General features: G+C 68.6%; 12 non-coding genes across 12 annotated transcripts; all 12 read right to left on the reverse strand.

Annotated features, from left to right (window-relative positions):
* Positions 1 to 541: 541 nt before the first annotated feature.
* Positions 542 to 660, reverse strand: LOC131407653 (5S ribosomal RNA). The gene has a single exon (XR_009220528.1). It is a non-coding gene; the product is annotated as a 5S ribosomal RNA (ribosomal RNA).
* Positions 661 to 2,618: 1,958 nt separating this feature from the next.
* LOC131407767 (5S ribosomal RNA) lies at positions 2,619 to 2,737 on the reverse strand. The gene has a single exon (XR_009220632.1). It is a non-coding gene; the product is annotated as a 5S ribosomal RNA (ribosomal RNA).
* Positions 2,738 to 4,706: 1,969 nt separating this feature from the next.
* LOC131407787 (5S ribosomal RNA) lies at positions 4,707 to 4,825 on the reverse strand. The gene has a single exon (XR_009220651.1). It is a non-coding gene; the product is annotated as a 5S ribosomal RNA (ribosomal RNA).
* A 1,958-nt stretch (positions 4,826 to 6,783) lies between these two features.
* On the reverse strand, positions 6,784 to 6,902 carry LOC131407799 (5S ribosomal RNA). Its single transcript, XR_009220662.1, has one exon. It is a non-coding gene; the product is annotated as a 5S ribosomal RNA (ribosomal RNA).
* Positions 6,903 to 8,868: 1,966 nt separating this feature from the next.
* Positions 8,869 to 8,987, reverse strand: LOC131407810 (5S ribosomal RNA). The gene has a single exon (XR_009220673.1). It is a non-coding gene; the product is annotated as a 5S ribosomal RNA (ribosomal RNA).
* Positions 8,988 to 10,968: 1,981 nt separating this feature from the next.
* Positions 10,969 to 11,087, reverse strand: LOC131407721 (5S ribosomal RNA). The gene has a single exon (XR_009220594.1). It is a non-coding gene; the product is annotated as a 5S ribosomal RNA (ribosomal RNA).
* Positions 11,088 to 13,058: 1,971 nt separating this feature from the next.
* Positions 13,059 to 13,177, reverse strand: LOC131407659 (5S ribosomal RNA). Its single transcript, XR_009220534.1, has one exon. It is a non-coding gene; the product is annotated as a 5S ribosomal RNA (ribosomal RNA).
* A 1,954-nt stretch (positions 13,178 to 15,131) lies between these two features.
* Positions 15,132 to 15,250, reverse strand: LOC131407671 (5S ribosomal RNA). The gene has a single exon (XR_009220545.1). It is a non-coding gene; the product is annotated as a 5S ribosomal RNA (ribosomal RNA).
* A 1,940-nt stretch (positions 15,251 to 17,190) lies between these two features.
* LOC131407682 (5S ribosomal RNA) lies at positions 17,191 to 17,309 on the reverse strand. Its single transcript, XR_009220556.1, has one exon. It is a non-coding gene; the product is annotated as a 5S ribosomal RNA (ribosomal RNA).
* Positions 17,310 to 19,259: 1,950 nt separating this feature from the next.
* Positions 19,260 to 19,380, reverse strand: LOC131407731 (5S ribosomal RNA). The gene has a single exon (XR_009220604.1). It is a non-coding gene; the product is annotated as a 5S ribosomal RNA (ribosomal RNA).
* A 1,953-nt stretch (positions 19,381 to 21,333) lies between these two features.
* LOC131407694 (5S ribosomal RNA) lies at positions 21,334 to 21,452 on the reverse strand. Its single transcript, XR_009220567.1, has one exon. It is a non-coding gene; the product is annotated as a 5S ribosomal RNA (ribosomal RNA).
* Positions 21,453 to 23,410: 1,958 nt separating this feature from the next.
* On the reverse strand, positions 23,411 to 23,534 carry LOC131407726 (5S ribosomal RNA). The gene has a single exon (XR_009220599.1). It is a non-coding gene; the product is annotated as a 5S ribosomal RNA (ribosomal RNA).
* Between the last annotated feature and the right edge of the window lie 708 nt (positions 23,535 to 24,242).

Consider the following 24,242-nt stretch of genomic DNA (forward strand, 5'->3'; position numbering starts at 1 on the left):
TGGCGTTTTGGATGAACTGCCTGAAATGCTCCCCTAACCCATTTTCCCCTGTCCTTTTGCAGACGGTCTTCTGAAAACCTTCACCAGGCTCCTGTGGTGCCTCAGCTCCGGAAGAAGTATTTGCTGCTTGTAGCTTTCTGATCCGTTGGGCTCCACCCCCCCCCCCACGGGGGAACGGAATCCATTCTCTCCCACGAGACCGCGATGACGCTACCAACTGGTTGGGGCGGCCGAGTGAACTGCTCGGGTCTGTCGGGCCCCTAGCGGCTGGGAAGAGGCCGAGGACACAGGGAGCCCACGAGCGCGGAGTCGGGGTCACGCCGGGCCCCAGTGGGCCCGGGGTCCCGGTGGGGGGGGCCGCGAGGTTGAAGGGCTGGGCTTCGACAGCCTGCCCGCGCCTGGGCGGCTGTCGCGCACACGGGCAGCAGCTGGGCAGCGGTGGGGGTGGGGGCGGGCGCGGAGGCCGGAGGGGCGGCCGGTGTGCCGAGGGAGCCGCGCTGGGGGCGGTGGCAAAAGGAGAGGGAGACGGCGGGAGGCAAAAAGCCTACAGCACCCGGTATTCCCAGGCGGTCTCCCATCCAAGTACTAACCAGGCCCGACCCTGCTTAGCTTCCGAGATCAGACGAGATCGGGCGCGTTCAGGGTGGTATGGCCGTAGACGTCGGGGCCGCCGCCGGGCGCCCCTAAGAAGGCGCGCCGGGCCGCCCCGGCCCCTGTGACGCGGGCCCCCAGGCCCCTGTCAGGCGCGCGCCCAGAGCCCTGTGACGCGCGCCCCCAGAGCTCTGTGACGCGCGCCCCCAGAGCCCTGTGAGGCTCACAAGCCGCCGGCGCCCCGCCCCCCCCCCCCCCCCCCGCCCCGCCCGCTGCCGCCGGCCCGCCGCGCTCCACCTGCCGCCGCCGCCGCCGCCGCCGCCGCCGCCGCCGCCGCCGCCTGGCCAGCCAAACCCTGCGGTGCGCTGCCCTGCCGCCCGCCCAGGGCCTGAGAGGCCTCTGGCACCCCGCGGGCGGGGGGCGGGGCGCCAGTCTAGGCGCTCTCCCGCCCCATCCCGGGAGTCTCCAGGCTCGCGCCCGCTCGGCTCGCTCCCGAGGTCGCAGGAGATCGGGCTGCTCCGGGCCGTGCGGCGGGAGGCGTCGCGGCGTCAGGGCCCCCCGGCCCGCGCTCCTCTGAGCCCCCTCCGGCCCGAGGAGCCTCCCAGCCCGGGGCCTGGCCGCCGCTGCTCCGGGCCGGCCCCGAGGGGCCCCAAACCACCCCGAGCCACCCTGGCGACCAGAGGGCATCGGCGGAACCCCGCCGCCCTCCCTCGGTTCGCGTCGGGGCGGGGGGCGGGGCACCGTTACCCCCACGCCCCCCACCGAGACTGAGACCCCGCCCACGCTCGTCCCCCCCGTGGGGACGCAGGAGAGCTCCTGCGCGAGGGAGCGGAGAGACAGAGCCACTGAGAGGATCCAAGACACCGACCTAGACAGACCCCCACCGGCACAGACACACAGACACAGAGAGCCTCTGCAGAAGAGGCAGCTTGCCCACGGCAGGGTGGTCGTGCTTGAGCTGGGCCTCAGGCAAGGAGGCAGTGGCCCTGGGGCAGGCAATCACTCCTGGGGCCCTAGGACGCGCAGCCTCGGTCTCAGGAGTCCGGTGCCGCTCGGGCAATGTTGTCTCAGGGGACTCTTCCACTACCTCTGACAGACAGGGCCAGGACCAGGGGGAAGAGAGCGAGGCGCCTGAGCGAGGGGACACGGAACATCTCAGCCAGCCAGATTCACGGTATTTTCCTTCGATGTTTTAGAAACCAAAGTGACTGCGAGATATCCACCAGGAGCCAAACGTCAATATTTCAAGTAAAGGCAGGGCCAGGAAGAAAAAGAAAAAGGATGCCGGTCACGTGGGGCCGGAAAGTTATCAAACTGGGGAAGGGGACTTCTTTGAGAAAAACAAACAAACAAAGATAAATAAATGAAAAGTGACACGTCGAGACACAGGGGCGGAAACGAACGTTTATTTTGAGTGAGATCACAAGTGAGAACAACGCACTAACTTGATTGAGACACACCACAAACATCAGAAAATCCAGAAGCCGTGGCGTTTTGGATGAACTGCCTGAAATGCTCCCCTAACCCATTTTCCCCTGTCCTTTTGCAGACGGTCTTCTGAAAACCTTCACCAGGTTCCTGTGGTGCCTCAGCTCCGGAAGAAGTATTTGCTGCTTGTAGCTTTCTGATCCGTTGGCCCCCCCCTCCCCCTACGGGGGAACGGAATCCATTCTCTCCGACGCGACCGCGATGACGCTACCAACTGGTTGGGGCGGCCGAGTGAACTGCTCGGGTCTGTCGGGCCCCTAGCGGCTGGGAAGAGGCCGAGGACACAGGGAGCCCACGAGCGCGGAGTCGGGGTCACGCCGGGCCCCAGTGGGCCCGGGGTCCCGGTGGGGGGGGGCCGCGAGGTTGAAGGGCTGGGCTTCGACAGCCTGCCCGCGCCTGGGCGGCTGTCGCGCACACGGGCAGCAGCTGGGCAGCGGTGGGGGTGGGGGCGGGCGCGGAGGCCGGAGGGGCGGCCGGTGTGCCGAGGGAGCCGCGCTGGGGGCGGTGGCAAAAGGAGAGGGAGACGGCGGGAGGCAAAAAGCCTACAGCACCCGGTATTCCCAGGCGGTCTCCCATCCAAGTACTAACCAGGCCCGACCCTGCTTAGCTTCCGAGATCAGACGAGATCGGGCGCGTTCAGGGTGGTATGGCCGTAGACGTCGGGGCCGCCGCCGGGCGCCCCTAAGAAGGCGCGCCGGGCCGCCCCGGCCCCTGTGACGCGGGCCCCCAGGCCCCTGTCAGGCGCGCGCCCAGAGCCCTGTGACGCGCGCCCCCAGAGCTCTGTGACGCGCGCCCCCAGAGCCCTGTGAGGCTCACAAGCCGCCGGCGCCCCGCCCCCCCCCCCCCCCCCCGCCCCGCCCGCTGCCGCCGGCCCGCCGCGCTCCACCTGCCGCCGCCGCCGCCGCCGCCGCCGCCGCCGCCGCCGCCGCCGCCGCCGCCGCCTGGCCAGCCAAACCCTGCGGTGCGCTGCCCTGCCGCCCGCCCAGGGCCTGAGAGGCCTCTGGCACCCCGCGGGCGGGGGGCGGGGCGCCAGTCTAGGCGCTCTCCCGCCCCATCCCGGGAGTCTCCAGGCTCGCGCCCGCTCGGCTCGCTCCCGAGGTCGCAGGAGATCGGGCTGCTCCGGGCCCTGCGGCGGGAGGCGTCGCGGCGTCAGGGCCCCCCGGCCCGCGCTCCTCTGAGCCCCCTCCGGCCCGAGGAGCCTCCCAGCCCGGGGCCTGGCCGCCGCTGCTCCGGGCCGGCCCCGAGGGGCCCCAAACCACCCCGAGCCACCCTGGCGACCAGAGGGCATCGGCGGAACCCCGCCGCCCTCCCTCGGTTCGCGTCGGGGCGGGGGGCGGGGCACCGTTACCCCCACGCCCCCCACCGAGACTGAGACCCCGCCCACGCTCGTCCCCCCGTGGGGACGCAGGAGAGCTCCTGCGCGAGGGAGCGGAGAGACAGAGCCACTGAGAGGATCCAAGACACCGACCTAGACAGACCCCCACCGGCACAGACACACAGACACAGAGAGCCTCTGCAGAAGAGGCAGCTTGCCCACGGCAGGGTGGTCGTGCTTGAGCTGGGCCTCAGGCAAGGAGGCAGTGGCCCTGGGGCAGGCAATCACTCCTGGGGCCCTAGGACGCGCAGCCTCGGTCTCAGGAGTCCGGTGCCGCTCGGGCAATGTTGTCTCAGGGGACTCTTCCACTACCTCTGACAGACAGGGCCAGGACCAGGGGGAAGAGAGCGAGGCGCCTGAGCGAGGGGACACGGAACATCTCAGCCAGCCAGATTCACGGTATTTTCCTTCGATGTTTTAGAAACCAAAGTGACTGCGAGATATCCACCAGGAGCCAAACGTCAATATTTCAAGTAAAGGCAGGGCCAGGAAGAAAAAGAAAAAGGATGCCGGTCACGTGGGGCCGGAAAGTTATCAAACTGGGGAAGGGGACTTCTTTGAGAAAAACAAACAAACAAAGATAAATAAATGAAAAGTGACACGTCGAGACACAGGGGCGGAAACGAACGTTTATTTTGAGTGAGATCACAAGTGAGAACAACGCACTAACTTGATTGAGACACACCACAAACATCAGAAAATCCAGAAGCCGTGGCGTTTTGGATGAACTGCCTGAAATGCTCCCCTAACCCATTTTCCCCTGTCCTTTTGCAGACGGTCTTCTGAAAACCTTCACCAGGTTCCTGTGGTGCCTCAGCTCCGGAAGAAGTATTTGCTGCTTGTAGCTTTCTGATCCGTTGGCCCCCCCCTCCCCCTACGGGGGAACGGAATCCATTCTCTGCGACGCGACCGCGATGACGCTACCAACTGGTTGGGGCGGCCGAGTGAACTGCTCGGGTCTGTCGGGCCCCTAGCGGCTGGGAAGAGGCCGAGGACACAGGGAGCCCACGAGCGCGGAGTCGGGGTCACGCCGGGCCCCAGTGGGCCCGGGGTCCCGGTGGGGGGGGGCCGCGAGGTTGAAGGGCTGGGCTTCGACAGCCTGCCCGCGCCTGGGCGGCTGTCGCGCACACGGGCAGCAGCTGGGCAGCGGTGGGGGTGGGGGCGGGCGCGGAGGCCGGAGGGGCGGCCGTTGTGCCGAGGGAGCCGCGCTGGGGGCGGTGGCAAAAGGAGAGGGAGACGGCGGGAGGCAAAAAGCCTACAGCACCCGGTATTCCCAGGCGGTCTCCCATCCAAGTACTAACCAGGCCCGACCCTGCTTAGCTTCCGAGATCAGACGAGATCGGGCGCGTTCAGGGTGGTATGGCCGTAGACGTCGGGGCCGCCGCCGGGCGCCCCTAAGAAGGCGCGCCGGGCCGCCCCGGCCCCTGTGACGCGGGCCCCCAGGCCCCTGTCAGGCGCGCGCCCAGAGCCCTGTGACGCGCGCCCCCAGAGCTCTGTGACGCGCGCCCCCAGAGCCCTGTGAGGCTCACAAGCCGCCGGCGCCCCGCCCCCCCCCCCCCCCCCCCGCCCCGCCCGCTGCCGCCGGCCCGCCGCGCTCCACCTGCCGCCGCCGCCGCCGCCGCCGCCGCCGCCGCCGCCGCCGCCTGGCCAGCCAAACCCTGCGGTGCGCTGCCCTGCCGCCCGCCCAGGGCCTGAGAGGCCTCTGGCACCCCGCGGGCGGGGGGCGGGGCGCCAGTCTAGGCGCTCTCCCGCCCCATCCCGGGAGTCTCCAGGCTCGCGCCCGCTCGGCTCGCTCCCGAGGTCGCAGGAGATCGGGCTGCTCCGGGCCGTGCGGCGGGAGGCGTCGCGGCGTCAGGGCCCCCCGGCCCGCGCTCCTCTGAGCCCCCTCCGGCCCGAGGAGCCTCCCAGCCCGGGGCCTGGCCGCCGCTGCTCCGGGCCGGCCCCGAGGGGCCCCAAACCACCCCGAGCCACCCTGGCGACCAGAGGGCATCGGCGGAACCCCGCCGCCCTCCCTCGGTTCGCGTCGGGGCGGGGGGCGGGGCACCGTTACCCCCACGCCCCCCACCGAGACTGAGACCCCGCCCACGCTCGTCCCCCCCGTGGGGACGCAGGAGAGCTCCTGCGCGAGGGAGCGGAGAGACAGAGCCACTGAGAGGATCCAAGACACCGACCTAGACAGACCCCCACCGGCACAGACACACAGACACAGAGAGCCTCTGCAGAAGAGGCAGCTTGCCCACGGCAGGGTGGTCGTGCTTGAGCTGGGCCTCAGGCAAGGAGGCAGTGGCCCTGGGGCAGGCAATCACTCCTGGGGCCCTAGGACGCGCAGCCTCGGTCTCAGGAGTCCGGTGCCGCTCGGGCAATGTTGTCTCAGGGGACTCTTCCACTACCTCTGACAGACAGGGCCAGGACCAGGGGGAAGAGAGCGAGGCGCCTGAGCGAGGGGACACGGAACATCTCAGCCAGCCAGATTCACGGTATTTTCCTTCGATGTTTTAGAAACCAAAGTGACTGCGAGATATCCACCAGGAGCCAAACGTCAATATTTCAAGTAAAGGCAGGGCCAGGAAGAAAAAGAAAAAGGATGCCGGTCACGTGGGGCCGGAAAGTTATCAAACTGGGGAAGGGGACTTCTTTGAGAAAAACAAACAAACAAAGATAAATAAATGAAAAGTGACACGTCGAGACACAGGGGCGGAAACGAACGTTTATTTTGAGTGAGATCACAAGTGAGAACAACGCACTAACTTGATTGAGACACACCACAAACATCAGAAAATCCAGAAGCCGTGGCGTTTTGGATGAACTGCCTGAAATGCTCCCCTAACCCATTTTCCCCTGTCCTTTTGCAGACGGTCTTCTGAAAACCTTCACCAGGTTCCTGTGGTGCCTCAGCTCCGGAAGAAGTATTTGCTGCTTGTAGCTTTCTGATCCGTTGGCCCCCCCCTCCCCCTACGGGGGAACGGAATCCATTCTCTCCGACGCGACCGCGATGACGCTACCAACTGGTTGGGGCGGCCGAGTGAACTGCTCGGGTCTGTCGGGCCCCTAGCGGCTGGGAAGAGGCCGAGGACACAGGGAGCCCACGAGCGCGGAGTCGGGGTCACGCCGGGCCCCAGTGGGCCCGGGGTCCCGGTGGGGGGGGCCGCGAGGTTGAAGGGCTGGGCTTCGACAGCCTGCCCGCGCCTGGGCGGCTGTCGCGCACACGGGCAGCAGCTGGGCAGCGGTGGGGGTGGGGGCGGGCGCGGAGGCCGGAGGGGCGGCCGGTGTGCCGAGGGAGCCGCGCTGGGGGCGGTGGCAAAAGGAGAGGGAGACGGCGGGAGGCAAAAAGCCTACAGCACCCGGTATTCCCAGGCGGTCTCCCATCCAAGTACTAACCAGGCCCGACCCTGCTTAGCTTCCGAGATCAGACGAGATCGGGCGCGTTCAGGGTGGTATGGCCGTAGACGTCGGGGCCGCCGCCGGGCGCCCCTAAGAAGGCGCGCCGGGCCGCCCCGGCCCCTGTGACGCGGGCCCCCAGGCCCCTGTCAGGCGCGCGCCCAGAGCCCTGTGACGCGCGCCCCCAGAGCTCTGTGACGCGCGCCCCCAGAGCCCTGTGAGGCTCACAAGCCGCCGGCGCCCCGCCCCCCCCCCCCCCCCCCCGCCCCGCCCGCTGCCGCCGGCCCGCCGCGCTCCACCTGCCGCCGCCGCCGCCGCCGCCGCCGCCGCCGCCGCCGCCGCCGCCGCCGCCTGGCCAGCCAAACCCTGCGGTGCGCTGCCCTGCCGCCCGCCCAGGGCCTGAGAGGCCTCTGGCACCCCGCGGGCGGGGGGCGGGGCGCCAGTCTAGGCGCTCTCCCGCCCCATCCCGGGAGTCTCCAGGCTCGCGCCCGCTCGGCTCGCTCCCGAGGTCGCAGGAGATCGGGCTGCTCCGGGCCCTGCGGCGGGAGGCGTCGCGGCGTCAGGGCCCCCCGGCCCGCGCTCCTCTGAGCCCCCTCCGGCCCGAGGAGCCTCCCAGCCCGGGGCCTGGCCGCCGCTGCTCCGGGCCGGCCCCGAGGGGCCCCAAACCACCCCGAGCCACCCTGGCGACCAGAGGGCATCGGCGGAACCCCGCCGCCCTCCCTCGGTTCGCGTCGGGGCGGGGGGCGGGGCACCGTTACCCCCACGCCCCCCACCGAGACTGAGACCCCGCCCACGCTCGTCCCCCCGTGGGGACGCAGGAGAGCTCCTGCGCGAGGGAGCGGAGAGACAGAGCCACTGAGAGGATCCAAGACACCGACCTAGACAGACCCCCACCGGCACAGACACACAGACACAGAGAGCCTCTGCAGAAGAGGCAGCTTGCCCACGGCAGGGTGGTCGTGCTTGAGCTGGGCCTCAGGCAAGGAGGCAGTGGCCCTGGGGCAGGCAATCACTCCTGGGGCCCTAGGACGCGCAGCCTCGGTCTCAGGAGTCCGGTGCCGCTCGGGCAATGTTGTCTCAGGGGACTCTTCCACTACCTCTGACAGACAGGGCCAGGACCAGGGGGAAGAGAGCGAGGCGCCTGAGCGAGGGGACACGGAACATCTCAGCCAGCCAGATTCACGGTATTTTCCTTCGATGTTTTAGAAACCAAAGTGACTGCGAGATATCCACCAGGAGCCAAACGTCAATATTTCAAGTAAAGGCAGGGCCAGGAAGAAAAAGAAAAAGGATGCCGGTCACGTGGGGCCGGAAAGTTATCAAACTGGGGAAGGGGACTTCTTTGAGAAAAACAAACAAACAAAGATAAATAAATGAAAAGTGACACGTCGAGACACAGGGGCGGAAACGAACGTTTATTTTGAGTGAGATCACAAGTGAGAACAACGCACTAACTTGATTGAGACACACCACAAACATCAGAAAATCCAGAAGCCGTGGCGTTTTGGATGAACTGCCTGAAATGCTCCCCTAACCCATTTTCCCCTGTCCTTTTGCAGACGGTCTTCTGAAAACCTTCACCAGGTTCCTGTGGTGCCTCAGCTCCGGAAGAAGTATTTGCTGCTTGTAGCTTTCTGATCCGTTGGCCCCCCCCTCCCCCTACGGGGGAACGGAATCCATTCTCTGCGACGCGACCGCGATGACGCTACCAACTGGTTGGGGCGGCCGAGTGAACTGCTCGGGTCTGTCGGGCCCCTAGCGGCTGGGAAGAGGCCGAGGACACAGGGAGCCCACGAGCGCGGAGTCGGGGTCACGCCGGGCCCCAGTGGGCCCGGGGTCCCGGTGGGGGGGGCCGCGAGGTTGAAGGGCTGGGCTTCGACAGCCTGCCCGCGCCTGGGCGGCTGTCGCGCACACGGGCAGCAGCTGGGCAGCGGTGGGGGTGGGGGCGGGCGCGGAGGCCGGAGGGGCGGCCGGTGTGCCGAGGGAGCCGCGCTGGGGGCGGTGGCAAAAGGAGAGGGAGACGGCGGGAGGCAAAAAGCCTACAGCACCCGGTATTCCCAGGCGGTCTCCCATCCAAGTACTAACCAGGCCCGACCCTGCTTAGCTTCCGAGATCAGACGAGATCGGGCGCGTTCAGGGTGGTATGGCCGTAGACGTCGGGGCCGCCGCCGGGCGCCCCTAAGAAGGCGCGCCGGGCCGCCCCGGCCCCTGTGACGCGGGCCCCCAGGCCCCTGTCAGGCGCGCGCCCAGAGCCCTGTGACGCGCGCCCCCAGAGCTCTGTGACGCGCGCCCCCAGAGCCCTGTGAGGCTCACAAGCCGCCGGCGCCCCGCCCCCCCCCCCCGCCCCGCCCGCTGCCGCCGGCCCGCCGCGCTCCACCTGCCGCCGCCGCCGCCGCCGCCGCCGCCGCCGCCGCCGCCGCCGCCGCCGCCGCCGCCGCCGCCGCCGCCGCCTGGCCAGCCAAACCCTGCGGTGCGCTGCCCTGCCGCCCGCCCAGGGCCTGAGAGGCCTCTGGCACCCCGCGGGCGGGGGGCGGGGCGCCAGTCTAGGCGCTCTCCCGCCCCATCCCGGGAGTCTCCAGGCTCGCGCCCGCTCGGCTCGCTCCCGAGGTCGCAGGAGATCGGGCTGCTCCGGGCCCTGCGGCGGGAGGCGTCGCGGCGTCAGGGCCCCCCGGCCCGCGCTCCTCTGAGCCCCCTCCGGCCCGAGGAGCCTCCCAGCCCGGGGCCTGGCCGCCGCTGCTCCGGGCCGGCCCCGAGGGGCCCCAAACCACCCCGAGCCACCCTGGCGACCAGAGGGCATCGGCGGAACCCCGCCGCCCTCCCTCGGTTCGCGTCGGGGCGGGGGGCGGGGCACCGTTACCCCCACGCCCCCCACCGAGACTGAGACCCCGCCCACGCTCGTCCCCCCCGTGGGGACGCAGGAGAGCTCCTGCGCGAGGGAGCGGAGAGACAGAGCCACTGAGAGGATCCAAGACACCGACCTAGACAGACCCCCACCGGCACAGACACACAGACACAGAGAGCCTCTGCAGAAGAGGCAGCTTGCCCACGGCAGGGTGGTCGTGCTTGAGCTGGGCCTCAGGCAAGGAGGCAGTGGCCCTGGGGCAGGCAATCACTCCTGGGGCCCTAGGACGCGCAGCCTCGGTCTCAGGAGTCCGGTGCCGCTCGGGCAATGTTGTCTCAGGGGACTCTTCCACTACCTCTGACAGACAGGGCCAGGACCAGGGGGAAGAGAGCGAGGCGCCTGAGCGAGGGGACACGGAACATCTCAGCCAGCCAGATTCACGGTATTTTCCTTCGATGTTTTAGAAACCAAAGTGACTGCGAGATATCCACCAGGAGCCAAACGTCAATATTTCAAGTAAAGGCAGGGCCAGGAAGAAAAAGAAAAAGGATGCCGGTCACGTGGGGCCGGAAAGTTATCAAACTGGGGAAGGGGACTTCTTTGAGAAAAACAAACAAACAAAGATAAATAAATGAAAAGTGACACGTCGAGACACAGGGGCGGAAACGAACGTTTATTTTGAGTGAGATCACAAGTGAGAACAACGCACTAACTTGATTGAGACACACCACAAACATCAGAAAATCCAGAAGCCGTGGCGTTTTGGATGAACTGCCTGAAATGCTCCCCTAACCCATTTTCCCCTGTCCTTTTGCAGACGGTCTTCTGAAAACCTTCACCAGGTTCCTGTGGTGCCTCAGCTCCGGAAGAAGTATTTGCTGCTTGTAGCTTTCTGATCCGTTGGCCCCCCCCTCCCCCTACGGGGGAACGGAATCCATTCTCTCCGACGCGACCGCGATGACGCTACCAACTGGTTGGGGCGGCCGAGTGAACTGCTCGGGTCTGTCGGGCCCCTAGCGGCTGGGAAGAGGCCGAGGACACAGGGAGCCCACGAGCGCGGAGTCGGGGTCACGCCGGGCCCCAGTGGGCCCGGGGTCCCGGTGGGGGGGGCCGCGAGGTTGAAGGGCTGGGCTTCGACAGCCTGCCCGCGCCTGGGCGGCTGTCGCGCACACGGGCAGCAGCTGGGCAGCGGTGGGGGTGGGGGCGGGCGCGGAGGCCGGAGGGGCGGCCGGTGTGCCGAGGGAGCCGCGCTGGGGGCGGTGGCAAAAGGAGAGGGAGACGGCGGGAGGCAAAAAGCCTACAGCACCCGGTATTCCCACGCGGTCTCCCATCCAAGTACTAACCAGGCTCGACCCTGCTTAGCTTCCGAGATCAGACGAGATCGGGCGCGTTCAGGGTGGTATGGCCGTAGACGTCGGGGCCGCCGCCGGGCGCCCCTAAGAAGGCGCGCCGGGCCGCCCCGGCCCCTGTGACGCGGGCCCCCAGGCCCCTGTCAGGCGCGCGCCCAGAGCCCTGTGACGCGCGCCCCCAGAGCTCTGTGACGCGCGCCCCCAGAGCCCTGTGAGGCTCACAAGCCGCCGGCGCCCCGCCCCCCCCCCCGCCCCGCCCGCTGCCGCCGGCCCGCCGCGCTCCACCTGCCGCCGCCGCCGCCGCCGCCGCCGCCGCCGCCGCCGCCGCCGCCGCCGCCGCCGCCGCCGCCTGGCCAGCCAAACCCTGCGGTGCGCTGCCCTGCCGCCCGCCCAGGGCCTGAGAGGCCTCTGGCACCCCGCGGGCGGGGGGCGGGGCGCCAGTCTAGGCGCTCTCCCGCCCCATCCCGGGAGTCTCCAGGCTCGCGCCCGCTCGGCTCGCTCCCGAGGTCGCAGGAGATCGGGCTGCTCCGGGCCCTGCGGCGGGAGGCGTCGCGGCGTCAGGGCCCCCCGGCCCGCGCTCCTCTGAGCCCCCTCCGGCCCGAGGAGCCTCCCAGCCCGGGGCCTGGCCGCCGCTGCTCCGGGCCGGCCCCGAGGGGCCCCAAACCACCCCGAGCCACCCTGGCGACCAGAGGGCATCGGCGGAACCCCGCCGCCCTCCCTCGGTTCGCGTCGGGGCGGGGGGCGGGGCACCGTTACCCCCACGCCCCCCACCGAGACTGAGACCCCGCCCACGCTCGTCCCCCCCGTGGGGACGCAGGAGAGCTCCTGCGCGAGGGAGCGGAGAGACAGAGCCACTGAGAGGATCCAAGACACCGACCTAGACAGACCCCCACCGGCACAGACACACAGACACAGAGAGCCTCTGCAGAAGAGGCAGCTTGCCCACGGCAGGGTGGTCGTGCTTGAGCTGGGCCTCAGGCAAGGAGGCAGTGGCCCTGGGGCAGGCAATCACTCCTGGGGCCCTAGGACGAGCAGCCTCGGTCTCAGGAGTCCGGTGCCGCTCGGGCAATGTTGTCTCAGGGGACTCTTCCACTACCTCTGACAGACAGGGCCAGGACCAGGGGGAAGAGAGCGAGGCGCCTGAGCGAGGGGACACGGAACATCTCAGCCAGCCAGATTCACGGTATTTTCCTTCGATGTTTTAGAAACCAAAGTGACTGCGAGATATCCACCAGGAGCCAAACGTCAATATTTCAAGTAAAGGCAGGGCCAGGAAGAAAAAGAAAAAGGATGCCGGTCACGTGGGGCCGGAAAGTTATCAAACTGGGGAAGGGGACTTCTTTGAGAAAAACAAACAAACAAAGATAAATAAATGAAAAGTGACACGTCGAGACACAGGTGCGGAAACGAACGTTTATTTTGAGTGAGATCACAAGTGAGAACAACGCACTAACTTGATTGAGACACACCACAAACATCAGAAAATCCAGAAGCCGTGGCGTTTTGGATGAACTGCCTGAAATGCTCCCCTAACCCATTTTCCCCTGTCCTTTTGCAGACGGTCTTCTGAAAACCTTCACCAGGTTCCTGTGGTGCCTCAGCTCCGGAAGAAGTATTTGCTGCTTGTAGCTTTCTGATCCGTTGGCCCCCCCCTCCCCCTACGGGGGAACGGAATCCATTCTCTCCGACGCGACCGCGATGACGCTACCAACTGGTTGGGGCGGCCGAGTGAACTGCTCGGGTCTGTCGGGCCCCTAGCGGCTGGGAAGAGGCCGAAGACACAGGGAGCCCACGAGCGCGGAGTCGGGGTCACGCCGGGCCCCAGTGGGCCCGGGGTCCCGGTGGGGGGGGCCGCGAGGTTGAAGGGCTGGGCTTCGACAGCCTGCCCGCGCCTGGGCGGCTGTCGCGCACACGGGCAGCAGCTGGGCAGCGGTGGGGGTGGGGGCGGGCGCGGAGGCCGGAGGGGCGGCCGGTGTGCCGAGGGAGCCGCGCTGGGGGCGGTGGCAAAAGGAGAGGGAGACGGCGGGAGGCAAAAAGCCTACAGCACCCGGTATTCCCAGGCGGTCTCCCATCCAAGTACTAACCAGGCCCGACCCTGCTTAGCTTCCGAGATCAGACGAGATCGGGCGCGTTCAGGGTGGTATGGCCGTAGACGTCGGGGCCGCCGCCGGGCGCCCCTAAGAAGGCGCGCCGGGCCGCCCCGGCCCCTGTGACGCGGGCCCCCAGGCCCCTGTCAGGCGCGCGCCCAGAGCCCTGTGACGCGCGCCCCCAGAGCTCTGTGACGCGCGCCCCCAGAGCCCTGTGAGGCTCACAAGCCGCCGGCGCCCCGCCCCCCCCGCCCCGCCCGCTGCCGCCGGCCCGCCGCGCTCCACCTGCCGCCGCCGCCGCCGCCGCCGCCGCCGCCGCCGCCGCCGCCGCCGCCTGGCCAGCCAAACCCTGCGGTGCGCTGCCCTGCCGCCCGCCCAGGGCCTGAGAGGCCTCTGGCACCCCGCGGGCGGGGGGCGGGGCGCCAGTCTAGGCGCTCTCCCGCCCCATCCCGGGAGTCTCCAGGCTCGCGCCCGCTCGGCTCGCTCCCGAGGTCGCAGGAGATCGGGCTGCTCCGGGCCCTGCGGCGGGAGGCGTCGCGGCGTCAGGGCCCCCCGGCCCGCGCTCCTCTGAGCCCCCTCCGGCCCGAGGAGCCTCCCAGCCCGGGGCCTGGCCGCCGCTGCTCCGGGCCGGCCCCGAGGGGCCCCAAACCACCCCGAGCCACCCTGGCGACCAGAGGGCATCGGCGGAACCCCGCCGCCCTCCCTCGGTTCGCGTCGGGGTGGGGGGCGGGGCACCGTTACCCCCACGCCCCCCACCGAGACTGAGACCCCGCCCACGCTCGTCCCCCCCGTGGGGACGCAGGAGAGCTCCTGTGCGAGGGAGCGGAGAGACAGAGCCACTGAGAGGATCCAAGACACCGACCTAGACAGACCCCCACCGGCACAGACACACAGACACAGAGAGCCTCTGCAGAAGAGGCAGCTTGCCCACGGCAGGGTGGTCGTGCTTGAGCTGGGCCTCAGGCAAGGAGGCAGTGGCCCTGGGGCAGGCAATCACTCCTGGGGCCCTAGGACGCGCAGCCTCGGTCTCAGGAGTCCGGTGCCGCTCGGGCAATGTTGTCTCAGGGGACTCTTCCACTACCTCTGACAGACAGGGCCAGGACCAGGGGGAAGAGAGCGAGGCGCCTGAGCGAGGGGACACGGAACATCTCAGCCAGCCAGATTCACGGTATTTTCCTTCGATGTTTTAGAAACCAAAGTGACTGCGAGATATCCACCAGGAGCCAAACGTCAATATTTCAAGTAAAGGCAGGGCCAGGAAGAAAAAGAAAAAGGATGCCGGTCACGTGGGGCCGGAAAGTTATCAAACTGGGGAAGGGGACTTCTTTGAGAAAAACAAACAAACAAAGTTAAATAAATGAAAAGTGACACGTCGAGACACAGGGGCGGAAACGAACGTTTATTTTGAGTGAGATCACAAGTGAGAACAACGCACTAACTTGATTGAGACACACCACAAACATCAGAAAATCCAGAAGCCGTGGCGTTTTGGATGAACTGCCTGAAATGCTCCCCTAACCCATTTTCCCCTGTCCTTTTGCAGACGGTCTTCTGAAAACCTTCACCAGGTTCCTGTGGTGCCTCAGCTCCGGAAGAAGTATTTGCTGCTTGTAGCTTTCTGATCCGTTGGCCCCCCCCTCCCCCTACGGGGGAACGGAATCCATTCTCTCCGACGCGACCGCGATGACGCTACCAACTGGTTGGGGCGGCCGAGTGAACTGCTCGGGTCTGTCGGGCCCCTAGCGGCTGGGAAGAGGCCGAGGACACAGGGAGCCCACGAGCGCGGAGTCGGGGGTCACGCCGGGCCCCAGTGGGCCCGGGGTCCCGGTGGGGGGGGCCGCGAGGTTGAAGGGCTGGGCTTCGACAGCCTGCCCGCGCCTGGGCGGCTGTCGCGCACACGGGCAGCAGCTGGGCAGCGGTGGGGGTGGGGGCGGGCGCGGAGGCCGGAGGGGCGGCCGGTGTGCCGAGGGAGCCGCGCTGGGGGCGGTGGCAAAAGGAGAGGGAGACGGCGGGAGGCAAAAAGCCTACAGCACCCGGTATTCCCAGGCGGTCTCCCATCCAAGTACTAACCAGGCCCGACCCTGCTTAGCTTCCGAGATCAGACGAGATCGGGCGCGTTCAGGGTGGTATGGCCGTAGACGTCGGGGCCGCCGCCGGGCGCCCCTAAGAAGGCGCGCCGGGCCGCCCCGGCCCCTGTGACGCGGGCCCCCAGGCCCCTGTCAGGCGCGCGCCCAGAGCCCTGTGACGCGCGCCCCCAGAGCTCTGTGACGCGCGCCCCCAGAGCCCTGTGAGGCTCACAAGCCGCCGGCGCCCCGCCCCCCCCCCCGCCCCGCCCGCTGCCGCCGGCCCGCCGCGCTCCACCTGCCGCCGCCGCCGCCGCCGCCGCCGCCTGGCCAGCCAAACCCTGCGGTGCGCTGCCCTGCCGCCCGCCCAGGGCCTGAGAGGCCTCTGGCACCCCGCGGGCGGGGGGCGGGGCGCCAGTCTAGGCGCTCTCCCGCCCCATCCCGGGAGTCTCCAGGCTCGCGCCCGCTCGGCTCGCTCCCGAGGTCGCAGGAGATCGGGCTGCTCCGGGCCGTGCGGCGGGAGGCGTCGCGGCGTCAGGGCTCCCCGGCCCGCGCTCCTCTGAGCCCCCTCCGGCCCGAGGAGCCTCCCAGCCCGGGGCCTGGCCGCCGCTGCTCCGGGCCGGCCCCGAGGGGCCCCAAACCACCCCGAGCCACCCTGGCGACCAGAGGGCATCGGCGGAACCCCGCCGCCCTCCCTCGGTTCGCGTCGGGGCGGGGGGCGGGGCACCGTTACCCCCCACGCCCCCCACCGAGACTGAGACCCCGCCCACGCTCGTCCCCCCCCGTGGGGACGCAGGAGAGCTCCTGTGCGAGGGAGCGGAGAGACAGAGCCACTGAGAGGATCCAAGACACCGACCTAGACAGACCCCCACCGGCACAGACACACAGACACAGAGAGCCTCTGCAGAAGAGGCAGCTTGCCCACGGCAGGGTGGTCGTGCTTGAGCTGGGCCTCAGGCAAGGAGGCAGTGGCCCTGGGGCAGGCAATCACTCCTGGGGCCCTAGGACGCGCAGCCTCGGTCTCAGGAGTCCGGTGCCGCTCGGGCAATGTTGTCTCAGGGGACTCTTCCACTACCTCTGACAGACAGGGCCAGGACCAGGGGGAAGAGAGCGAGGCGCCTGAGCGAGGGGACACGGAACATCTCAGCCAGCCAGATTCACGGTATTTTCCTTCGATGTTTTAGAAACCAAAGTGACTGCGAGATATCCACCAGGAGCCAAACGTCAATATTTCAAGTAAAGGCAGGGCCAGGAAGAAAAAGAAAAAGGATGCCGGTCACGTGGGGCCGGAAAGTTATCAAACTGGGGAAGGGGACTTCTTTGAGAAAAACAAACAAACAAAGATAAATAAATGAAAAGTGACACGTCGAGACACAGGGGCGGAAACGAACGTTTATTTTGAGTGAGATCACAAGTGAGAACAACGCACTAACTTGATTGAGACACACCACAAACATCAGAAAATCCAGAAGCCGTGGCGTTTTGGATGAACTGCCTGAAATGCTCCCCTAACCCATTTTCCCCTGTCCTTTTGCAGACGGTCTTCTGAAAACCTTCACCAGGTTCCTGTGGTGCCTCAGCTCCGGAAGAAGTATTTGGTGCTTGTAGCTTTCTGATCCGTTGGGCTCCACCCCCCCCCCCCACGGGGGAACGGAATCCATTCTCTCCCACGAGACCGCGATGACGCTACCAACTGGTTGGGGCGGCCGAGTGAACTGCTCGGGTCTGTCGGGCCCCTAGCGGCTGGGAAGAGGCCGAGGACACAGGGAGCCCACGAGCGCGGAGTCGGGGTCACGCCGGGCCCCAGTGGGCCCGGGGTCCCGGTGGGGGGGGCCGCGAGGTTGAAGGGCTGGGCTTCGACAGCCTGCCCGCGCCTGGGCGGCTGTCGCGCACACGGGCAGCAGCTGGGCAGCGGTGGGGGTGGGGGCGGGCGCGGAGGCCGGAGGGGCGGCCGGTGTGCCGAGGGAGCCGCGCTCGGGGCGGTGGCAAAAGGAGAGGGAGACGGCGGGAGGCAAAAAGCCTACAGCACCCGGTATTCCCAGGCGGTCTCCCATCCAAGTACTAACCAGGCCCGACCCTGCTTAGCTTCCGAGATCAGACGAGATCGGGCGCGTTCAGGGTGGTATGGCCGTAGACGTCGGGGCCACCGCCGGGCGCCCCTAAGAAGGCGCGCCGGGCCGCCCCGGCCCCTGTGACGCGGGCCCCCAGGCCCCTGTCAGGCGCGCGCCCAGAGCCCTGTGACGCGCGCCCCCAGAGCTCTGTGACGCGCGCCCCCAGAGCCCTGTGAGGCTCACAAGCCGCCGGCGCCCCGCCCCCCCCCCCCGCCCCGCCCGCTGCCGCCGGCCCGCCGCGCTCCACCTGCCGCCGCCGCCGCCGCCGCCGCCGCCGCCGCCTGGCCAGCCAAACCCTGCGGTGCGCTGCCCTGCCGCCCGCCCAGGGCCTGAGAGGCCTCTGGCACCCCGCGGGCGGGGGGCGGGGCGCCAGTCTAGGCGCTCTCCCGCCCCATCCCGGGAGTCTCCAGGCTCGCGCCCGCTCGGCTCGCTCCCGAGGTCGCAGGAGATCGGGCTGCTCCGGGCCGTGCGGCGGGAGGCGTCGCGGCGTCAGGGCCCCCCGGCCCGCGCTCCTCTGAGCCCCCCTCCGGCCCGAGGAGCCTCCCAGCCCGGGGCCTGGCCGCCGCTGCTTCGGGCCGGCCCCGAGGGGCCCCAAACCACCCCGAGCCACCCTGGCGACCAGAGGGGCATCGGCGGAACCCCGCCGCCCTCCCTGGGTTCGCGTCGGGGGTGGGGGGGCGGGGCACCGTTACCCCCACGCCCCCCACCGAGACTGAGACCCCGCCCACGCTCGTCCCCCCCGTGGGGACGCAGGAGAGCTCCTGCGCGAGGGAGGCGGAGAGACAGAGCCACTGAGAGGATCCAAGACACCGACCTAGACAGACCCCCACCGGCACAGACACACAGACACAGAGAGCCTCTGCAGAAGAGGCAGCTTGCCCACGGCAGGGTGGTCGTGCTTGAGCTGGGCCTCAGGCAAGGAGGCAGTGGCCCTGGGGCAGGCAATCACTCCTGGGGCCCTAGGACGCGCAGCCTCGGTCTCAGGAGTCCGGTGCCGCTCGGGCAATGTTGTCTCAGGGGACTCTTCCACTACCTCTGACAGACAGGGCCAGGACCAGGGGGGAAGAGAGCGAGGCGCCTGAGCGAGGGGGACACGGAACATCTCAGCCAGCCAGATTCACGGTATTTTCCTTCGATGTTTTAGAAACCAAAGTGACTGCGAGATATCCACCAGGAGCCAAACGTCAATATTTCAAGTAAAGGCAGGGCCAGGAAGAAAAAGAAAAAGGATGCCGGTCACGTGGGGCCGGAAAGTTATCAAACTGGGGAAGGGGACTTCTTTGAGAAAAACAAACAAACAAGATAAATAATGAAAAGTGACACGTCGAGACACAGGGGCGGAAACGAACGTTTATTTTGAGTGAGATCACAAGTGAGAACAACGCACTAACTTGATTGAGACACACCACAAACATCAGAAAATCCAGAAGCCGTGGCGTTTTGGATGAACTGCCTGAAATGCTCCCCTAACCCATTTTCCCCTGTCCTTTTGCAGACGGTCTTCTGAAAACCTTCACCAGGTTCCTGTGGTGCCTCAGCTCCGGAAGAAGTATTTGCTGCTTGTAGCTTTCTGATCCGTTGGCCCCCCCCTCCCCCTACGGGGGAACGGAATCCATTCTCTCCGACGCGACCGCGATGACGCTACCAACTGGTTGGGGCGGCCGAGTGAACTGCTCGGGTCTGTCGGGCCCCTAGCGGCTGGGAAGAGGCCGAGGACACAGGGAGCCCACGAGCGCGGAGTCGGGGTCACGCCGGGCCCCAGTGGGCCCGGGGGTCCCGGTGGGGGGGGCCGCGAGGTTGAAGGGCTGGGCTTCGACAGCCTGCCCGCGCCTGGGCGGCTGTCGCGCACACGGGCAGCAGCTGGGCAGCGGGTGGGGGTGGGGGCGGCGCGGAGGCCGGAGGGGCGGCCGGTGTGCCGAGGGAAGCCGCGCTGGGGGCGGGTGGCAAAAGGAGAGGGAGACGGCGGGAGGCAAAAAGCCTACAGCACCCGGTATTCCCAGGCGGGTCTCCCATCCAAGTACTAACCAGGCCCCGACCCTGCTTAGCTTCCGAGATCAGACGAGATCGGGCGCGTTCAGGGTGGTATGGCCGTAGACGTCGGGGCCGCCGCCGGGCGCCCCTAAGAAGGCGCGCCGGGCCGCCCCGGCCCCTGTGACGCGGGCCCCCAGGCCCCTGTCAGGCGCGCGCCCAGAGCCCTGTGACGCGCGCCCCCAGAGCTCTGTGACGCGCGCCCCCAGAGCCCTGTGAGGTTCACAAGCCGGCCGGCGCCCCGCCCCCCCCCGCCCCGCCCGCTGCCGCCGGCCCGCCGCGCTCCACCTGCCGCCGCCGCCGCCGCCGCCGCCGCCGCCGCCGCCGCCGCCTGGCCAGCCAAACCCTGCGGTGCGCTGCCCTGCCGCCCGCCCAGGGCCTGAGAGGCCTCTGGCACCCCGCGGGCGGGGGGCGGGGCGCCAGTCTAGGCGCTCTCCCGCCCCATCCCGGGAGTCTCCAGGCTCGCGCCCGCTCGGCTCGCTCCCGAGGTCGCAGGAGATCGGGCTGCTCCGGGCCGTGCGGCGGGAGGCGTCGCGGCGTCAGGGCCCCCCCGGCCCGCGCTCCTCTGAGCCCCCTCCGGCCCGAGGAGCCTCCCAGCCCGGGGCCCTGGCCGCCGCTGCTCCGGGCCGGCCCCGAGGGGCCCCAAACCACCCCGAGCCACCCTGGCGACCAGAGGGCATCGGCGGAACCCCGCCGCCCTCCCTCGGTTCGCGTCGGGGCGGGGGGGCGGGGCACCGTTACCCCCACGCCCCCCACCGAGACTGAGACCCCGCCCACGCTCGTCCCCCCCCGTGGGGACGCAGGAGAGCTCCTGCGCGAGGGAGCGGAGAGACAGAGCCACTGAGAGGATCCAAGACACCGACCTAGACAGACCCCCACCGGCACAGACACACAGACACAGAGAGCCTCTGCAGAAGAGGCAGCTTGCCCACGGCAGGGTGGTCGTGCTTGAGCTGGGCCTCAGGCAAGGAGGCAGTGGCCCTGGGGCAGGCAATCACTCCTGGGGCCCTAGGACGCGCAGCCTCGGTCTCAGGAGTCCGGTGCCGCTCGGGCAATGTTGTCTCAGGGGACTCTTCCACTACCTCTGACAGACAGGGCCAGGACCAGGGGGAAGAGAGCGAGGCGCCTGAGCGAGGGGACACGGAACATCTCAGCCAGCCAGATTCACGGTATTTTCCTTCGATGTTTTAGAAACCAAAGTGACTGCGAGATATCCACCAGGAGCCAAACGTCAATATTTCAAGTAAAGGCAGGGCCAGGAAGAAAAAGAAAAAGGATGCCGGTCACGTGGGGCCGGAAAGTTATCAAACTGGGGAAGGGGACTTCTTTGAGAAAAACAAACAAACAAAGATAAATAAATGAAAAGTGACACGTCGAGACACAGGGGCGGAAACGAACGTTTATTTTGAGTGAGATCACAAGTGAGAACAACGCACTAACTTGATTGAGACACACCACAAACATCAGAAAATCCAGAAGCCGTGGCGTTTTGGATGAACTGCCTGAAATGCTCCCCTAACCCATTTTCCCCTGTCCTTTTGCAGACGGTCTTCTGAAAACCTTCACCAGGTTCCTGTGGTGCCTCAGCTCCGGAAGAAGTATTTGCTGCTTGTAGCTTTCTGATCCGTTGGCCCCCCCCTCCCCCTACGGGGGAACGGAATCCATTCTCTCCGACGCGACCGCGATGACGCTACCAACTGGTTGGGGCGGCCGAGTGAACTGCTCGGGTCTGTCGGGCCCCTAGCGGCTGGGAAGAGGCCGAGGACACAGGGAGCCCACGAGCGCGGAGTCGGGGTCACGCCGGGCCCCAGTGGGCCCGGGGTCCCGGTGGGGGGGGCCGCGAGGTTGAAGGGCTGGGCTTCGACAGCCTGCCCGCGCCTGGGCGGCTGTCGCGCACACGGGCAGCAGCTGGGCAGCGGTGGGGGTGGGGGCGGGCGCGGAGGCCGGAGGGGCGGCCGGTGTGCCGAGGGAGCCGCGCTGGGGGCGGTGGCAAAAGGAGAGGGAGACGGCGGGAGGCAAAAAGCCTACAGCACCCGGTATTCCCAGGCGGTCTCCCATCCAAGTACTAACCAGGCCCGACCCTGCTTAGCTTCCGAGATCAGACGAGATCGGGCGCGTTCAGGGTGGTATGGCCGTAGACGTCGGGGCCGCCGCCGGGCGCCCCTAAGAAGGCGCGCCGGGCCGCCCCGGCCCCTGTGACGCGGGCCCCCAGGCCCCTGTCAGGCGCGCGCCCAGAGCCCTGTGACGCGCGCCCCCAGAGCCCTGTGACGCGCGCCCCCAGAGCCCTGTGAGGCTCACAAGCCGCCGGCGCCCCGCCCCCCCCCCCCCGCCCCGCCCGCTGCCGCCGGCCCGCCGCGCTCCACCTGCCGCCGCCGCCGCCGCCGCCGCCGCCGCCGCCGCCGCCGCCGCCGCCGCCGCCGCCGCCGCCTGGCCAGCCAAACCCTGCGGTGCGCTGCCCTGCCGCCCGCCCAGGGCCTGAGAGGCCTCTGGCACCCCGCGGGCGGGGGGCGGGGCGCCAGTCTAGGCGCTCTCCCGCCCCATCCCGGGAGTCTCCAGGCTCGCGCCCGCTCGGCTCGCTCCCGAGGTCGCAGGAGACCGTGCGGCGGGAGGCGTCGCGGCGTCAGGGCCCCCCGGCCCGCGCTCCTCTGAGCCCCCTCCGGCCCGAGGAGCCTCCCAGCCCGGGGCCTGGCCGCCGCTGCTCCGGGCCGGCCCCGAGGGGCCCCAAACCACCCCGAGCCACCCTGGCGACCAGAGGGCATCGGCGGAACCCCGCCGCCCTCCCTCGGTTCGCGTCGGGGCGGGGGGCGGGGCACCGTTACCCCCACGCCCCCCACCGAGACTGAGACCCCGCCCACGCTCGTCCCCCCCGTGGGGACGCAGGAGAGCTCCTGCGCGAGGGAGCGGAGAGACAGAGCCACTGAGAGGATCCAAGACACCGACCTAGACAGACCCCCACCGGCACAGACACACAGACACAGAGAGCCTCTGCAGAAGAGGCAGCTTGCCCACGGCAGGGTGGTCGTGCTTGAGCTGGGCCTCAGGCAAGGAGGCAGTGGCCCTGGGGCAGGCAATCACTCCTGGGGCCCTAGGACGCGCAGCCTCGGTCTCAGGAGTCCGGTGCCGCTCGGGCAATGTTGTCTCAGGGGACTCTTCCACTACCTCTGACAGACAGGGCCAGGACCAGGGGGAAGAGAGCGAGGCGCCTGAGCGAGGGGACACGGAACATCTCAGCCAGCCAGATTCACGGTATTTTCCTTCGATGTTTTAGAAACCAAAGTGACTGCGAGATATCCACCAGGAGCCAAACGTCAATATTTCAAGTAAAGGCAGGGCCAGGAAGAAAAAGAAAAAGGATGCCGGTCACGTGGGGCCGGAAAGTTATCAAACTGGGGAAGGGGACTTCTTTGAGAAAAACAAACAAACAAAGATAAATAAATGAAAAGTGACACGTCGAGACACAGGGGCGGAAACGAACGTTTATTTTGAGTGAGATCACAAGTGAGAACAACGCACTAACTTGATTGAGACACACCACAAACATCAGAAAATCCAGAAGCCGTGGCGTTTTGGATGAACTGCCTGAAATGCTCCCCTAACCCATTTTCCCCTGTCCTTTTGCAGACGGTCTTCTGAAAACCTTCACCAGGTTCCTGTGGTGCCTCAGCTCCGGAAGAAGTATTTGCTGCTTGTAGCTTTCTGATCCGTTGGCCCCCCCCTCCCCCTACGGGGGAACGGAATCCATTCTCTCCCACGAGACCGCGATGACGCTACCAACTGGTTGGGGCGGCCGAGTGAACTGCTCGGGTCTGTCGGGCCCCTAGCGGCTGGGAAGAGGCCGAGGACACAGGGAGCCCACGAGCGCGGAGTCGGGGTCACGCCGGGCCCCAGTGGGCCCGGGGTCCCGGTGGGGGGGGCCGCGAGGTTGAAGGGCTGGGCTTCGACAGCCTGCCCGCGCCTGGGCGGCTGTCGCGCACACGGGCAGCAGCTGGGCAGCGGTGGGGGTGGGGGCGGGCGCGGAGGCCGGAGGGGCGGCCGGTGTGCCGAGGGAGCCGCGCTGGGGGCGGTGGCAAAAGGAGAGGGAGACGGCGGGAGGCAAAAAGCCTACAGCACCCGGTATTCCCAGGCGGTCTCCCATCCAAGTACTAACCAGGCCCGACCCTGCTTAGCTTAGCTTCCGAGATCAGACGAGATCGGGCGCGTTCAGGGTGGTATGGCCGTAGACGTCGGGGCCGCCGCCGGGCGCCCCTAAGAAGGCGCGCCGGGCCGCCCCGGCCCCTGTGACGCGGGCCCCCAGGCCCCTGTCAGGCGCGCGCCCAGAGCCCTGTGACGCGCGCCCCCAGAGCTCTGTGACGCGCGCCCCCAGAGCCCTGTGAGGCTCACAAGCCGCCGGCGCCCCGCCCCCCCCCGCCCCGCCCGCTGCCGCCGGCCCGCCGCGCTCCACCTGCCGCCGCCGCCGCCGCCGCCGCCGCCGCCGCCGCCGCCGCCGCCGCCGCCGCCTGGCCAGCCAAACCCTGCGGTGCGCTGCCCTGCCGCCCGCCCAGGGCCTGAGAGGCCTCTGGCACCCCGCGGGCGGGGGGCGGGGCGCCAGTCTAGGCGCTCTCCCGCCCCATCCCGGGAGTCTCCAGGCTCGCGCCCGCTCGGCTCGCTCCCGAGGTCGCAGGAGATCGGGCTGCTCCGGGCCGTGCGGCGGGAGGCGTCGCGGCGTCAGGGCCCCCCGGCCCGCGCTCCTCTGAGCCCCCTCCGGCCCGAGGAGCCTCCCAGCCCGGGGCCTGGCCGCCGCTGCTCCGGGCCGGCCCCGAGGGGCCCCAAACCACCCCGAGCCACCCTGGCGACCACAGGGCATCGGCGGAACCCCGCCGCCCTCCCTCGGTTCGCGTCGGGGCGGGGGGCGGGGCACCGTTACCCCCACGCCCCCCACCGAGACTGAGAC

This window comes from Diceros bicornis, chromosome 6 (genome assembly GCF_020826845.1).
Source record: "Diceros bicornis minor isolate mBicDic1 chromosome 6, mDicBic1.mat.cur, whole genome shotgun sequence".
Taxonomy (NCBI): Eukaryota; Metazoa; Chordata; class Mammalia; order Perissodactyla; family Rhinocerotidae; genus Diceros; species Diceros bicornis.